Below are 17,237 nucleotides of genomic sequence, written 5' to 3'. Positions count from 1 at the left end.
AAGCTTGGGGGAGTACGTATTTCTCACCGACATTACATTCATGTTCACACACTCATTCCAATTGTCGGTGCTCATACTTTTTCATTGTACTATCCATGCTAGTTTATTTTCTTTTCTAAGCCTTCTTCTTGTGTGTTTGAAAAACCTTAAGAAAAACCAAAAAAATAGTTTTAGCTAGTTTACTTTCCATGCCTGCAGTTGTAGTAATTAAACGAAAACCCAAGAAGATTTCTCGTTCTTCTTTTGCTTGTTGGGAGCTTTCCCGTCTAAATAGTTTTATTTCTTTTCTTATTCTTTGGGGGTCGAGAGGAGAAGACCATGATGAAAATATTGAGTGTCTCTTATATGCATTATTGTTGATTTAACCAAGAGCCCATGTTACCTTGTCTTCTCCCTTGTATTAAATGCTTGCGGATTCCAGCTTAGTCCAGTGCACGTGCACTATTATTATTATCCACACCATTCGGTCGTGCAAGTGAAAGGCAATAATGACGATATATGATGGACTGAATGTGATGAGAGAAGCTGGTATGAACTCGACTTATCTTGTTTTTATAAATATGATTAGTTCATCGTTCCTGATTCAGCCTATTATGAACGAAACATGTTTGCAATGACAATTAGAGATTATAGTTGCCCATGCCATGCTTAATTAGTTAGGAGCTTATAATAGTTTACCTTGCGTGCCAACATGCTATTAAAATGGTTGTGATGTGGTATGATAAGGTGGTATCCTCCTTTGAATGATTCGAGTGGCTTGACTTGGCACATGTTCATGCATGTAGTTGAAACAAAATCAACATAGCCTCCATGATATTTATGTTCATCGTGATTTATATCCTACTCATGCTTGCACTCATTTTTTATTAATCTTAATGCATGTTCATGACTGTTGTCGCTCTCTGGTTGGTCGCTTCCCAGTCTCTTTCTAGCCTTCACTTGTACTAAGCGGGAATACTGCTTGTGCATCCACTTCCATAAACCCCAAAGTTATTCCATATGGGTCCACCATACCTTCCTATAAGAGGTATCTCCCTGCCGTTCCAAGTAAATTTGTATGTGCCAAACTCTAAACCTTCAAATGAAATTTTGTTTTGTATGCTCGAATAGCTCATGTATCAACTAGGGTTGTCTATACCTTCCATGCTAGGTGGGTTATTCTCAAGATGAGTGGACTCCGCTCATCATTAACAGAAAATGGCTGGTAACCAGGATTCCCAGTCCCATGCCCAAATCAAAATAATTGCAAACAAGACTCCCTCAGGATTGTTGTTAGTTGGAGGCACTTGTTGTTTCAGACAAGCCATGGATTGATGTTTGTTGTTGGTGGGGGAGTATAAACTTTACCATTCTGTTTGGGAGCCGCCTATAATGTGTGTAGCATGGAAGATATCGAGATCTCTTGGTTGTTATGTCGACAATGAAAGTATAGCACTCAAAATATTATTTATCTCTGTTTCAAAACTTGAGCTCTTGCACCTCTGCAAATCCCTACTTTCCTCTGCGAAGTGCCCATCTATTTACTTTTATGTTGAGTCATTATCCTCTTATTAAAAAGCGCCAGTTAGAGAGCACCGCTGTCATTTGCATGCATTGCTATTAATTTACATTGAGTATGACTGGATCTCTTTTACAATGAATTACAATGTCTAGTCAATCCTTGATGTTCAAGGGTGCTCTGCATTTATGTTTTGCGGTCTCAGAAAGGGCTAGCGAGATACCATCTTGTTATATCATATTATGATTGTTTTGAGAAAGTGTTGTCATCCGAGATTTATTATTATTGCTCGCTAGTTGATTATGTCATTGATATGAGTAACATGAGACCTAAATGTTATTGTGAATATGGTTAGTTCATAATCTTTGCTGAAAACTTGAATGCTGGCTTTACATATTTGCAACAACAAGATCAAACAGAGTTTGTAAAACTTTTTCTTTATCACTTTCAGTGTGTCAACTGAATTGCTTGAGGACAAGCAAAGGTTTAAGCTTGGGGGAGTTGATACGTCTCCAATGTATCTACTTTTCCAAACAATTTTGACATTGTTTTGGACTCTCACTCGCATGATTTGAATGGAACTAACCCGGACTGACGTTGTTTTCGGCAGAATTGCCATGGTGTTATTTTTGTGCAGAAATAAAAGTTCCCAGAATGACCTGAAAATTCACATAGAGACGTTTTGGAATTTATAAAAAATACTAGCGAAAAAATCAGCGTAAGGGGGCCCACAACCTGTCCACGAGGGTGCAGGGCGCACCCCACTGGGGCGCGCCCCCTGCCTCGTGGGCCCCTAATACGTCTCTGTCGTATCTATAATTTTTGATTGTTCCATGCCAATATTCTACAACTTTCATATACTTTTGGCAACTTTTTATACTATTTTTGGGACTAACATATTGATCCAGTGCCCAGTGCCAGTTCCTGTTTATTGCATGTTTTTTGTTTCACGGAAAATCCATATCAAACGGAGTCCAAACAGGATAAAAATGGACGGAGAATATTTTTGGAATATTTGTGAAATATGGGAAGAAGAATCAACGCAAGAAGGTGCCCGAGGGGGCCACGACGCAGGGGGCGCGCCCCTGACCCTCGTGGGCCCCTCGTAAGGCGGTTGCTGCTCTTCTTTGGCCACAAGAAAGCTAATTTTTGGAAAAAAATCTGGGCGAAGGTTTCAATCCAATCGGAGTTACGGATCTCCGGATATATAAGAAACGGTGAAAGGGCAGAATCCCAGAACGCAGAAACAGAGAGACAGATCCAATCTCGGAGGGGCTCTCGCCCCTCCCATGCCATGGAGACCAAGGACCAGAGGGGAAACCCTTCTCCCATCTAGGGAGGAGGTCAAGGAAGAAGAAGAAGAAGGGGGCCCTCTCCCCCTCTCTTCCGATGGCGCCGGAACGCCGCCGGGGCATCATCATCACCGCGATCTTCACCAACACCTTCGTCATCTTCACCAACATCTCCATCGCCTTCCCCCTCTATCTACAGCGGTCCACTCTCCCGTAACCCGCTGTACCCTCTACTTGAACATGGTGCTTTATGCTTCATATTATTATCCAATGATGTGTTGCCATCCTATGATGTTTGAGTAGATTTTCGTTGTCCTATCGGTGATGGGTGAATTACTATGATTGATTTAATTTGCTTGTGGTTATGTTGTTGTCCTTTGGTGCCCATCATATGAGCGCTGATACGTCTCTGTCGTATCTACTTTTCCAAACACTTTTGCCCTTGTTTTGGACTCTAACTTGCATGATTTGAATGGAACTAGCCCGGACTGACGTTGTTTTCAGCAAAATTACCATGGTGTTATTTATGTGCAGAAACAAAAGTTCTTGGAATGACCTGAAACTTCATGGAACAACTTTTCGGAAATAATAAAAAATCCTTGCAAAAGATGAAGGCCAGGGGCCCCACCACCTGTCCACGAGGGTGGGGGGCGCGCCCCCTACCTCGTGGGCCGCCTGGAGCTCCTCCGACCTCAACTCCAACTCTATATATTTGGTTTCAGAGAGAGAAAAAATCAGAGAGAAGGATTCATCATGTTTTACGATACGGAGCCACCGCCAAGCCCTAAAACCTGTCGGGAGGGCTGATCTAGAGTCCGTTCGAGGCTCTAGAGAGGGGAATCCGTCACCATCGTCATCATCAACCATCCTCCATCACCAATTTCATGATGCTCACCGCCGTGCGTGAGTAATTCCATCGTAGGCTTGCTGGACGGTGATGGGTTGGATGGGATCTATCATGTAATCGAGTTAGTTTTGTTAGGGTTTGATCCCTAGTATCCACTATGTTGTGAGATTGATGTTGCTATGACTTTGCTATGCTTAATGCTTGTCACTAGGGCCCGAGTGCCATGATTTCAGATCTGAACCTATTATGTTTCCATCAATATATGAGAGTTCTTGATCCTATCTTGCCAGTCTATAGTCACCTATTATGTGTTATGATCCGTTAACCCCGAAGTGACAATAATAGGAATACTTACCGGTGATGACCGTACTTTGAGGAGTTCATATATTCACTATGTATTAATGCTTTGTTCCGGTACTCTATTAAAAGGAAGCCTTAATATCCCTTAGTTTCCGTTAGGACCCCGCTGCCACAGGAGGGTAGGACAAAAGATGTCATGTAAGTTCTTTTCCATAAGCACGTATGACTATATTCGGAATACATGCCTACATTACATTGATGAACTGGAGCTAGTTCTGTATCGCCCTAGGTTATGATTGTTACATGATGAACCGCATCCGGCATAATTCTCCATCACCGATCCATTGCCTACGAGCTTTCCATATATTGTTCTTCGCTTATTTACTTTTCCGTTGCTATTGCTATCAACACTACAAAATACCAAAAACATTACTTTTGCTACCGTTACCACTACTATCATATTACTTTTCTACTAAATACTTTGCTGCAGATATTAAGTTTCCAGGTGTGGTTGAATTGACAACTCAGCTGCTAATACTTGGGAATATTCTTTGGCTCCCCTTGTGTCGAATCAATAAATTTGGGTTGAATACTCTACCCTCGAAAACTGTTGCGATCCCCTATACTTGTGGGTTATCAAGACAATTTTCTGGCGCCGTTGCCGGGGAGCATAGCTCTATTCTTTGAGTCACTTGGGATATATATCTGCTTATCATTATGAAGAACTTGAAAGATCCAAGAACTAAGAGTTATCCCTCAACTACGAGGGGAGGTAAGGAACTGCCATCTAGCTCTGCACTTGATTCACCTTCTGTTTTGAGTAAGCTTGCGACACCTAAACCTGCTTGTGCTATTCGTTCTGATATGTCGCATGTTATTGATGATGCCACTTCTGCTATACATGATACTTATCATGAAACTACTTCTATGCTTGATACTACTATGCCACTTGGTGAATTTCTTGATGAACAACTTGCTAGGGCTAGAGAGAATGAGAATATTGAATCAGATAATATTGATGAAAGTGATGATGAAGACTCACCTGTTATTCCTGAGGGTTATGTTTTTGATAAAGAAGCTTCTTTAGCAATTTTAGCTTGCAAAGATAGATACGAGCTCAAGATGTTATTAGCTAAATGGAAGCAGCAATCTCTTAATGCTAGAATGAAACCTTACCCTACTTTTGCTACTTCGCCTATCTTTGTTACTGATAAGGATTATGAATTCTCTATTGATCCTGATATAATTACTTTGGTTGAATCTGATCCTTTTCATGGCTATGAATCTGAAACTGTTGTGGCACATCTTACTAAATTAAATGAAATAGCCACCCTGTTCACTACTTATGAGAGAACTCGTTACTTTTATATCCTTCAAATATTTTCGTTCTCATTAAAGGGTGATGCTAAGATATGGTTTAATTCTCTTGATCCTGGTTGTGTGCCTAGTCCCTAGGATATGATTTATTACTTCTCTGCTAAATATTTCCCTGCTCATAAGAAACAAGCTGCTTTAAGGGATATATATAATTTTGTGCAAATTGAAGAAGAGAGTCTCCCACAAGCTTGGGGGAGGCTTCTCAAGTTACTTAATGCTTTGCCTGATCATCCTCTTAAGAAAAATGAAATACTTGATATCTTTTATAATGGACTAACCGATGCCTCCAGAGATTACCTGGATAGTTGTGCTGGTTCTTTTTTCAGGGAAAGAACACCGGATGAAGCTAAAATTCTATTGAATAATATGTTGAAAAATGAAAATAATTGGACACTTCCTAAGCCAGCTCCGGAGCTAATTCCTAAACCAACTCCGAAGAAGAGGGGTATTCTATTTCTCAGTCCTGAAGATATGGAAGAGGCAAAGAAATCTATGAAAGAAAAAGGTATTAAAGCTGAAGATGTTAAGAATTTACCTGCTATTGATGAAATACATGGTCTTAATTTACCGCCTGTTGAAGACACATATGATCTTAATCCTTTACCTATTGAAGAAACTCATGGTCTTGATAACCCGACACAAGTAGTAAAGGTAAATTCTCTCTATAGATATGATAAAGGTGAAATCCCATTTACTAAGTTTGCTAGCCCATGCTTAGATGAGTTTGATAAATTTATGGTTATGCAAGAAGATTTTAATGCTTACTTTTGCAGACAATTGAAATACAATTCAAATATGCTTGAACACTTGGGTGATTATATGGCTAATGTCAAAGGTGAACTTAAACTTATTAGTAGACATGCTTCTATGGTTACCACTCAAGTAGAACAAGTACTTAAAGCTCAAAGTGATTTGCTCAATGAATTGAATAGTAAGAATAATGATAATGGTGTTAGAGTTATGACTAGAGGTGGTAGAATGACTCAGGAACCTTTGTATTCTGAAGGCCATTGATACGTCTCCAACGTATCTATAATTTTTGATTGTTCCATGCTATTATATTATCTGTTTTGGATGTTTATGAGCTTTATTAAACACTTTTATATTATTTTTGGGACTAACCTATTAACCCAGAGCCCACTGCGAGTTTTTGTTTTTTGTTTTGCCTATTTTAGGGTTTCGAAGAAAAGGAAAATCAAATGGAGTCCAATTGACCTGAAACTTCACGGAACTTATTTTTGGAAGGAAAGCAACCCGGGAGACTTGGAGTCCACATGAGGGAAGCAACGAGGAGGCCACGAGGTAGGGGGCGCGCCCACCCCCCTGGCACGCCCTCCACCCTCGCGGGCCCCTCATGGCTCCCCTGACGTACTTCTTCCACCTATATATCTCCATATACCCTAAAAACACCAGAGAACACAATAGATCGAGAGTTCCGCCGCCAGAAGCCTCCGTGGCCACCGAAAGCCAATCTAGACCCGTTCCGGCACCCTACCGGAGGGGGAATCCCTCTCCGGTGGCCATCTTCATCATCCCGGTGCTCTCCATGACGAGGAGGGAGTAGTTCTCCCTCGGGGCTGAGGGTATGTACCAGTAGCTATGTGTTTGATCTCTCTCTCTCTCTCTCTCGTGTTCTTGAGGTGATACGATCTTGATGTATCGCGAGCTTTGCTATTATATTTGGATCCGATGATGTTTCTCCTCCCCCCTCTCTCTTGTAATGGATTGAGTTTCCCCTTTGAAGTTATCTTATCGGATTGAGTCTTTAAAGATTTGAGAACACTTGATGTATGTCTTGCCGTGCGTATCTGTGGTGACAATGGGATACCACGTGATTCACTTGATGTATGTTTTGGTGATCAACTTGCGGGTTCCGCCCATGAACCTATGCATAGGGGTTGGCACACGTTTTCGTCGTGATTCTCCGGTAGAAACTTTGGGGCACTCTTTGAGGTTCTATGTGTTGGTTGAATAGATGAATCTGAGATTGTGTGATGCATATCGTATAATCATACCCACAGATACTTGAGGTGACATTGGAGTATCTAGGTGACATTAGGGTTTTGGTTGATTTGTGTCTTAAGGTGTTATTCTAGTACGAACTCTAGGGCTGTTTGTGACACTTATAGGAATATCCCAACGGATTGATTGGAAAGAATAACTTTGAGGTGGTTTCGTACCCTACCATAATCTCTTCGTTTGTTCTCCGCTATTAGTGACTTTGGAGTGACTCTTTGTTGCATGTTGAGGGATAGTTATATGATCCAACTACGTTATTATTGTTGAGAGGACTTGCACTAGTGAAAGTATGAACCCTAGGCCTTGTTTCAACACATTGCAATACCGTTTACGCTCACTTTTATCATTCGTTACCTTGCTGTTTTTATATTTTCAGATTACAAAAACTATTATCTACCATCCATATACCACTTGTATCACCATCTCTTCGCCGAACTAGTGCACCTATACAATTTACCATTGTATTGGGTGTGTTGGGGACACAAGAGACTCTTTGTTATTTGGTTGCAGGGTTGCTTGAGAGAGACCATCTTCATCCTACGCCTCCTACGGATTGATAAACCTTAGGTCATCCACTTGAGGGAAATTTGCTACTGTCCTACAAACCACTGCACTTGGAGGCCCAACAACGTCTACAAGAGGAAGGTTGTGTAGTAGACATCAAGCTCTTTTCTGGCACCGTTGCCGGGGAGGTGAGTGCTTCAAGGTATATCTTTAGATCTGGCAATCGAGTCTTTTAGTTTCTTGTTTTATCACTAGTTTAGTCTATAAAAGAAAACTATAAAAAATGGAATTAAGTTTGCCTCATACGCTTCATCTTTTTAATATCTTTCGTGAGTATGATGGGAAGGAAAATTGTGCCAAAGTGTTACAAGAAGAATGCATTAAAATGTTTGGCACTAAATCTTTGAATGATGAGCGTGATTGCAATGTTGTTAGTATGATTTCCTTGAATATCCATGATGCTACTGATATGCAAAGCCACAAGCTTGGGGAAGCTATGTTTGATGAAGATGATATTTTTTGTCCCCCAAGTTTTGATGAGAAAATTTATTATGATGAAAACATGCCTCCTACTTATGATGATTGTGTTGATGAAAGTGGATTTGGAGAGGTCATGACTTTATTTTGTGATGAATCCACTATTTCGGAAGAGGTTCCAATTGATTATGAGAACAAAGTTGCTATCTATGATGATTATTGTGATGACTTGTATGCTATAAATAATAATGATATCCATGAAACTTGTCATCATGATTTTAGTTTTCAATTGGATTATGCCTCACATGATAATTATTTTGTTGAGTTTGCTCCCATTATTATTCATGAGAAGAATTTTGCTTGTGTGGAGAGTAATAAAATTTATATGCTTGTAGATCATGAAAAGAATTCTTTAGGTGATATTTATATTGTTGAATTCATTCATGATGCTACTGAAAATTATTATGAGGGAGGAATATATGTTTGTAGGAATTGCAATAATATCAAGTTTCCTCTCTATATGCTTAAAACTTTGAAGTTATGCTTGTTTTGCCTTCCTATGCTAGTTGATTATTGTTCCCATAAGTTGTTTGATCACAAAATCCCTATGCATAGGAAGAGGGTTAGACTTAAATGTTCTTGTCATATTCTTCATGATGCCCTCTTTATGTTACAATTCTTATGTCTTATGTGGGCATCATTGAAATCATCATGCCTAGCTAGGGGCGTTAAACGATAGCGCTTGTTGGGAGGCAACCCAATTTTATTTTTGTTCCTTGCTTTTTGTTCCTGTTTAGTAAAAAATAATTCATCTAGCCTCTGTTTATATGTGGTTTTATGTGTTTAATTAGTGTTTGTGCCAAGTAGAACCGTTGAGAAGACTTGGGGAAAGTCTTGTTGATCTTGCTGTAAAAAACAGAAACTTTAGCGCTCACCAGAATTGCTGCCATTTTTTATTGGATAGAGATATTTAGTTAATTATTTTTGCATATGATTAATAGATAAATTCCTCACGTCCAGCAATTTATTTTAGAATTTTATGAGTTCAGAATTATACGTTTGATCCAGATTACTACAGACTGTTCTGTTTTTGACAGATTCTGTTTTTCGTGTGTTGTTTGCTTATTTTAATGAATCTATGGCTAGTAAAAGAGTTTATAAACCATAGAGAAGTTGGAATACAGTAGGTTTAACACCAATATAAATAAAGAATTAGTTCATTACAGTACCTTGAAGTGGTGTTTTCTTTTCTTTCGCTAACGGAGCTTACGAGTTTTCTGTTAAGTTTTCTGTTGTGAAGTTTTCAAGTTTTGGGTAAGGATTCGATGGATTATGGAAGTTGTTATTTGATTAACGGGATCACATCATTAAGTGAATGATCTGATTGACATGACCCATTCCATTAGCTTAGCACCCGATCGTTTAGTATGTTTCTATTGCTCTCTTCATGACTTATACATGTTCCTATAACTATGAGATTATGCAACTCGCGTTTACCGGAGGAACACTTTGGGTGCTACCAAACGTCACAGCGTAGCTGGGTGATTATAAAGGAGCATTACAGGTGTCTCCAAAGGTAGATGTTGGGTTGGCGTATTTCGAGATTAGGATTTGTCACTCCGATTGTCGGAGAGGTATCTCTGGGCCCTCTCGGTAATACACATCACATAAGCCTTGCAAGCATTGCAACTAATGAGTTAGTTGCGAGATGATGTATTACAGAACGAGTAAAGAGACTTGCCGGTAACGAGATTGAACTAGGTATTGGATACCGACGATCGAATCTCGGGCAAGTAACATACCGATGACAAAGGGAACAACGTATGTTGTTATGAGGTCTGACCGATAAAGATCTTCGCAGAATATGTAGGAGCCAATATGGGCATCCAGGTCCCGCTATTGGTTATTAACCGGAGACGTGTCTCGGTCATGTCTACATTGTTCTCGAACCCGTAGGGTCCGCACGCTTAAGGTTACGATGATAGTTATATTATGAGTTTATGCATTTAGATGTACCGAAGGTTGTTCGGAGTCCCGGATGTGATCACGGACATGACGAGGAGTCTCGAAATGGTCGAGACGTAAAAGTTGATATATTGGAAGCCTACATTTGGACATCGGAAGTGTTCCGGGTGAAATCGGGATTTTACCGGAGTACCGGGAGGTTACCGGAACCCCCCGGGAGCCATATGGGCCTTAATGGGCTTTAGTGGAAAGGAGAAAGGGTCAGCCCAAGGTGGCCGGCCCCCCTCTCTCTCTTTCCCCCTCGGGGAATCCTAGTCCAACTAGGATTGGGGGGGATTCCTACTCCCGGGAGGAGTAGGACTCCTCCTGCGCCCTCCTCCTGGCCGGCGGCCCCCTCCCCCTTGGCTCCTTTATATACTGAGGCAGAGGCACCCCAAAAACACACAAGTTGATCCACGTGATCTATTCCTTAGCAGTGTGCGGTGCCCCCTGCCACCATAGTCCTCGATAATACTGTAGCGGAGTTTAGGCGAAGCCCTGCTGCTGTAGTGCATCAAGATCGTCACCACGCCGTCGTGCTGACGGAACTCTTCCCCGACACTTTGCTGGATCGGAGTCCGGGGATCGTCATCGAGCTGAACGTGTGCTCGAACTTGGAGGTGCCGTAGTTTCGGTGCTTGATCGGTTGGATCGTGAAGACATACGACTACTTCCTCTACGTTATGTCAGCGCTTCCGCAGTCGGTCTGTGTTGGGTACGTAGACAACACTCTCCCCTCTCGTTGCTATGCATCACATGATCTTGCGTGTGTGTAGGAATTTTTTTGAAATTACTACGAAACCCAACAGTGGCATCCGAGCCTAGGTTATTTATGTTGATGTTATATGCACGAGTGGAACACAAGTGAGTTGTGGGCGATATAAGTCATACTGCCTACCAGCATGTCATACTTTGGTTTGGCGGCATTGTTGGACGAGACGACCCGGACCAATATTACGCGTACGCTTACGCGAGACCGATTCCCCCGACGTGCTTTGCACATAGGTGGCTTGCGGGCGACTGTCTCTCCAACTTTAGTTGAACCAAGTATGGCTACACCCGGTCCTTGCGAAGGTTAAAACGGAGTCTATTTGACAAACTATCGTTGTGGTTTTGATGCGTAGGTGAGATTGGTTCTTGCTTAAGCCCGTAGCAGCCACGTAAAACTTGCAACAACAAAGTAGAGGACGTCTAACTTGTTTTTGCAGGGCATGTTGTGATGTGATATGGTCAAGACATGATGCTGAATTTTATTGTATGAGATGATCATGTTTTGTAACCGAGTTATCGGCAACTGGCAGGAGCCTTATGGTTGTCGTTTTATTGTATGCAATGAAATCGCGATGTAATGCTTTACTTTATTACTAAGCGGTAGTGATAGTCGTGGAAGCACAAGCTTGGCAAGACGACAATGATGCTACGATGGAGATCAAGGTGTCACGCCAGTGACGATGGTGATCACGACGGTGCTTCGGAGATGGAGATCACAAGCACAAGATGATGATGGCCATATCATATCACTTATATTGATTGCATGTGATGTTTATCTTTTATGCATCTTATCTTGCTTTGATTGACGGTAGCATTATAAGATGATCTCTCACTAAATTATCAAGAAGTGTTCTCCCTGAGTATGCACCGTTGCGAAAGTTCTTCGTGCTGAGACACCACGTGATGATCGGGTGTGATAGGTTCTACGTTCAAATACAACGGGTGCAAAACAGTTGCACACGCGGAATACTCAGGTTATACTTGACGAGCCAAGCATATACAGATATGGCCTCGAAACACGGAGACCGAAAGGTCGAGCGTGAATCATATAGTAGATATGATCAACATAACGATGTTCACCATTGAAAACTACTCCATCTCACGTGATGATCGGTTATGGTTTAGTTGATTTGGATCACGTAATCACTTAGAGGATTAGAGGGATGTCTATCTAAGTGGGAGTTCTTTAATTAATTTGATTAACTGAACTTAAATTTATCATGAACTTAGTCCTGGTAGTATTTTGCAAATCATGCTGTAGATCAATAGCTCGCGTTGTTGCTTCCCTGTGTTTATTTTGATATGATCCTAGAGAAAATTGTGTTGAAAGATGTTAGTAGCAAAGATGCGGATTGGATCCGTGGTCTGAGGTTTATCCTCATTGCTGCACAGAAGAATTATGTCCTTGATGCACCGATGGACCTATTGCAGGAGCAGATGCAGACGTTATGAACGTTTGGCTAGCTCAATATGATGACTACTTGATAGTTTAGTGCACCATGCTTAATGGCTTAGAATCGGGACTTCAAAGACGTTTTGAACGTCATGGAGCATATGAGATGTTCCAGGAGTTGAAGTTAATATTTCAAGCAAATACCCGAGTTGAGAGATATGAAAGTCTCCAACAAGTTCTATAGCTAAAAGATGGAGGAGAATCGCTCAACTAGTGAGCATGTGCCCAGATTGTCTGAGTACAACAATCGCTTGAATCAAGTGGGAGTTTATCTTCCAGATAAGATAGTGATTGACAGAATTCTCTAGTCACCATCACCAAGTTAGTAGAACTTTGTGACGAACTATGATATGCAAGGGATAACGGAAACGAATCCCGAGCTTTTCATGATGATGAAATCGATGAAGGTAGAAATCAATAAAGAGCATCAAGTGTTGATGGTTGACAAGATCACTAGTTTCAAGAAAAGGGCAAAGGGAAGAAGGGGAACTTCAAGAAGAATGGCAAGCAAGTTACTGCTCAAGTGAAGAAGCCCAAGTCTGGTCCTAAGCCTGAGACTAAGTGCTTCTACTGCAAAGGGACTGGTCACTGGAAGCGGAACTACCCCAAGTGATTGGCAGATAAGAAGGATGGCAAAGTGAACATAAGTATATTTGATATACATGTTATTGATGTGTACTTTACTAGTGTTTATAGCAACCCCTCAGTATTTGATACTAGTTCAGTTGCTAAGATTAGTAACTCGAAACGGGAGTTGCAGAATAAACAGAGACTAGTTAAGGGTGAAGTGACGATGTGTGTTGGAAGTGGTTCCAAGATTGATATGATCACCATCGCACACTCGCTATACTTTCGGGATTAGTGTTGAACCTGAATAAGTGTTATTTGGTGTTTGTGTTAAGCATGAATATGATTTGATCATGTTTATTGTAATACAGTTATTCATTTAAGTAAGAGAATAAATTGTTGTTCTGTTTACATGAATAAAACCTTATATGGTTACACACCCAATGAAAATAGTTCGTTGGATCTCGATTGTAGTGATACACATAATCATAATATTGAAACCAAAAGATGCAAAGTTAATAATGATGGTGCAACTTATTTGTGGCACTACCGTTTAGGTCATATTGGTGTAAAGCGCATGAAGAAACTCCATGCTGATGGGCTTTTGGAATCACTTGATTATGAATCAGTTGATGCCTGCAAACCATGCCTCATGGGCAAGATGACTAAGACTCTGTTCTTCGGAACAATGGAGCGAGCAACAGATTTGTTGGAAATCATACATACTGATGTGTGTGGTCCGATGAATATTGAGGCTCACGACAAGAATCATTATTTTCTGATCTTCACAGATGATTTGAGCAGATATGAGTATATCTACTTGATGAAACATAAGTCTGAAACATTTGAAAAGTTCAAAGAATTTCAGAGTGAAGTGAAAAATCATCGTAACAAGAAAATAAAGTTTCTACGATCTGATCATAGAGAAGAGTATTTGAGTTACGAGTTTGGCCTTCAGTTTAAAACAATGTGAAATACTTTCACTACTCACGCCACCTGGAACACCATAGTGTAATGGTGTGTCCGAGCGTCATAACCGTACTTTATTGGATATAGTGCGATCTATGATGTCTCTTACCGATCTACCACTATTGTTTTGGGGTTATGCATTAGAGACAGCTGCATTCACGTTAAATAGGGCACCATCTAAGTCCGTTGAGACGACACAATCTGAACTATGGTTTGGTAAGAAACCAAAGTTGTCGTTTCTTAAAGTTTGGGGTTGTGATGCTTATATGAAAAAGGTTTCATCCTAATAAGCTCAAACCCAAATTGGAGAAATATGTCTTCATAGGATACCCAAAGGAGACTTTTGGGTACACCTTCTATCACAAATCCGAAGGCAAGACTTTTGTTGCTAAATTCGGAGTTTTTTCTAGAGAAGGAATTTCTCTCGAAAGAAGTGAGTGGGAGGAAAGTAGAACTTGATGAGGTAACTGTACCTGCTCCCTTATTGGAAAGTAGTTCATCACAGAAATCTATTCCTGTGACTACTACACCAATTAGTGAGGAAGCTAATGATGATCATCATGTAACTTCAGATCAAGTTACTACCAAATCTCGTAGGTAAACCAGAGTGAGATCCACACCAGAGTGGCACGGTAATCCTATTCTGGAAGTCATGTTACTAGACCATGACGAACTTGCGAACTATGAGGAAGCGATGATGAGCCCAGATTCTGCGAAATGGTTTGAAGCCATGAAATCTGAGATGGGAACCATGTATGAGAACAAAGTATGGACTTTGGTTGACTTGCCCGATGATCGGCAAGCAATTGAGAATAAATGGATCTTCAAGAAGAAGGCTGACGCTGACGGTCATATTACTGTCTACAAAGCTCGACTTATCGCAAAAGGTTTTCGGCAAGTTCAAGGGATTGACTACGATGAGACCTTCTCACCCGTGGCGATGCTTAAGTCTGTCCGAATCATGTTAGCAATTGCCGCATGTTATGATTATGAAATTTGGCAGATGGATGTCAAAACTGCATTCCTGAATGGATTTCTGGAAGAAGAGTTGTATATGATGCAACCAGAAGGTTTTGTCGATCCAAAGGGAGCTAACAAAGTGTGCAAACTCCAGCGATCCATTTATGGACTGGTTCAAGCCTCTCGGAGTTGGAATAAACGTTTTGATAGTGTGATCAAAGCATTTGGTTTTATACAGACTTTTGGAGAAGCCTGTATTTACAAGAAAGTGAGTGGGAGCACTACATCATTTCTGATAAGTATATGTGTACGACATATTGTAGATCGGAAATAATGTAGAATTATTCTGCAAAGCATAAAGGAGTGTTTGAAAGGAGTTTTTCAAAGAAAGACCTCGGTAAAGCTGCTTACATATTGAGTATCAAGATCTATAGAGATAGATCAAGACGCTTGATAAGTTTTTCAATGAGTACATACCTTGACAAGATTTTGCAGTAGTTCAAAATAGAACAGTCAAAGAAAAAGTTTCTTGCCTGTGTTACAAGGTGTGAAGTTGAGTAAGACTCAAAGCCCGACCACGGCAGAAGATAGAAAGAGAATGAAAGTCATTCCCTATGCCTCAGCCATAGGTTCTATAAAGTATGCCATGCTGTGTACCAGATCTATTGTATACCCTACACTGTGTTAAGCAAGGGAGTACAATAGTGATCTAAGAGTAGATCACTGGACAGCGGTCAAAATTATCCTTAGTGGAATAAGGAAATATTTCTCAATTATGGAGGTGACAAAAAGGTTCGTCGTAAGAAGTTACGTCGATGCAAGTTTTGACACAGATCTGGATGACTCTAAGTCTCGATCTAGATAAATATTGAAAGTGGGAGCAATAAGCTAGAGTAGCTCCGTGCAGAGCATTGTTGACATAGAAATTCGCAAAATACTTATGGACCTGAATGTGACAGACCCGTTAACTAAAATTATCTCACAAGCAAAACATGATCACACCTTAGTACTCTTTGGATGTTAATCACATAGCGATGTGAACTAGATTATTGACTCTAGTAAACCCTTTGGGTGTTTATCACATATCGATGTGAACTATGGGTGTTAATCACATGGTGATGTGAACTATTGCTGTTAAATCACATGGCGATGTGAACTAGATTATTGACTCTAGTGCAAGTGGGAGACTGAAGGAAATATGCCCTAGAGGCAATAATAAAGTTATTATTTATTTCCTTATATATCATGATAAATGTTTATTATTCATGCTAGAATTGTATTAACCGGAAACATAATACATGTGTGAATACATAGACAAACAGAGTGTCACTAGTATGCCTCTACTTGACTAGCTCGTTAATCAAAGATGATTATGTTTCCTAACCATGAACAATGAGTTGTTATTTGATTAACGGGATCACATCATTAAGTGAATGATCTGATTGACATGACCCATTCCATTAGCTTAGCACCCGATCGTTTAGTATGTTGCTATTGCTTTCTTCATGACTTATACATGTTCCTATAACTATGAGATTATGCAACTCCTGTTTACCGGAGGAACACTTTGGCTGCTACCAAACGTCACAATGTAACTGGGTGATTATAAAGGAGCATTACAGGTGTCTCCAAAGGTAGATGTTGGGTTGGCGTATTTCGAGATTAGGATTTGTCACTCCGATTGTCGGAGAGGTATCTCTGGGCCCTCTCGGTAATACACATCACATAAGCCTTGCAAGCATTGCAACTAATGAGTTAGTTGCGAGATGATGTATTACGGAACGAGTAAAGACTCTTGCCGGTAACGAGATTGAACTAGGTATTGGATACCGACGATCGAATCTCGGGCAAGTAACATACCGATGACAAAGGGAACAACGTATGTTGTTATGCGGTCTGACCAATAAAGATCTTCGTAGAATATGTAGGAGCCAATATGGGCATCCAGGTCCCGCTATTGGTTATTAACCGGAGACGTGTCTCGGTCATGTCTACATTGTTCTCGAACCCGTAGGGTCCGCACGCTTAAGGTTACGATGACAGTTATATTATGAGTTTATGCATTTAGATGTACCGAAGGTTGTTCGGAGTCCCGGATGTGATCACGGACATGACGAGGAGTCTCGAAATGGTCGAGACGTAAAAGTTGATATATTGGAAGCCTACATTTGGACATCGGAAGTGTTCCGGGTGAAATCG

Source organism: Triticum urartu, chromosome 5 (assembly GCF_003073215.2).
Source record: "Triticum urartu cultivar G1812 chromosome 5, Tu2.1, whole genome shotgun sequence".
In the NCBI taxonomy this organism is placed as follows: domain Eukaryota; kingdom Viridiplantae; phylum Streptophyta; class Magnoliopsida; order Poales; family Poaceae; genus Triticum; species Triticum urartu.
This window is presented reverse-complemented; position numbering follows the sequence as displayed.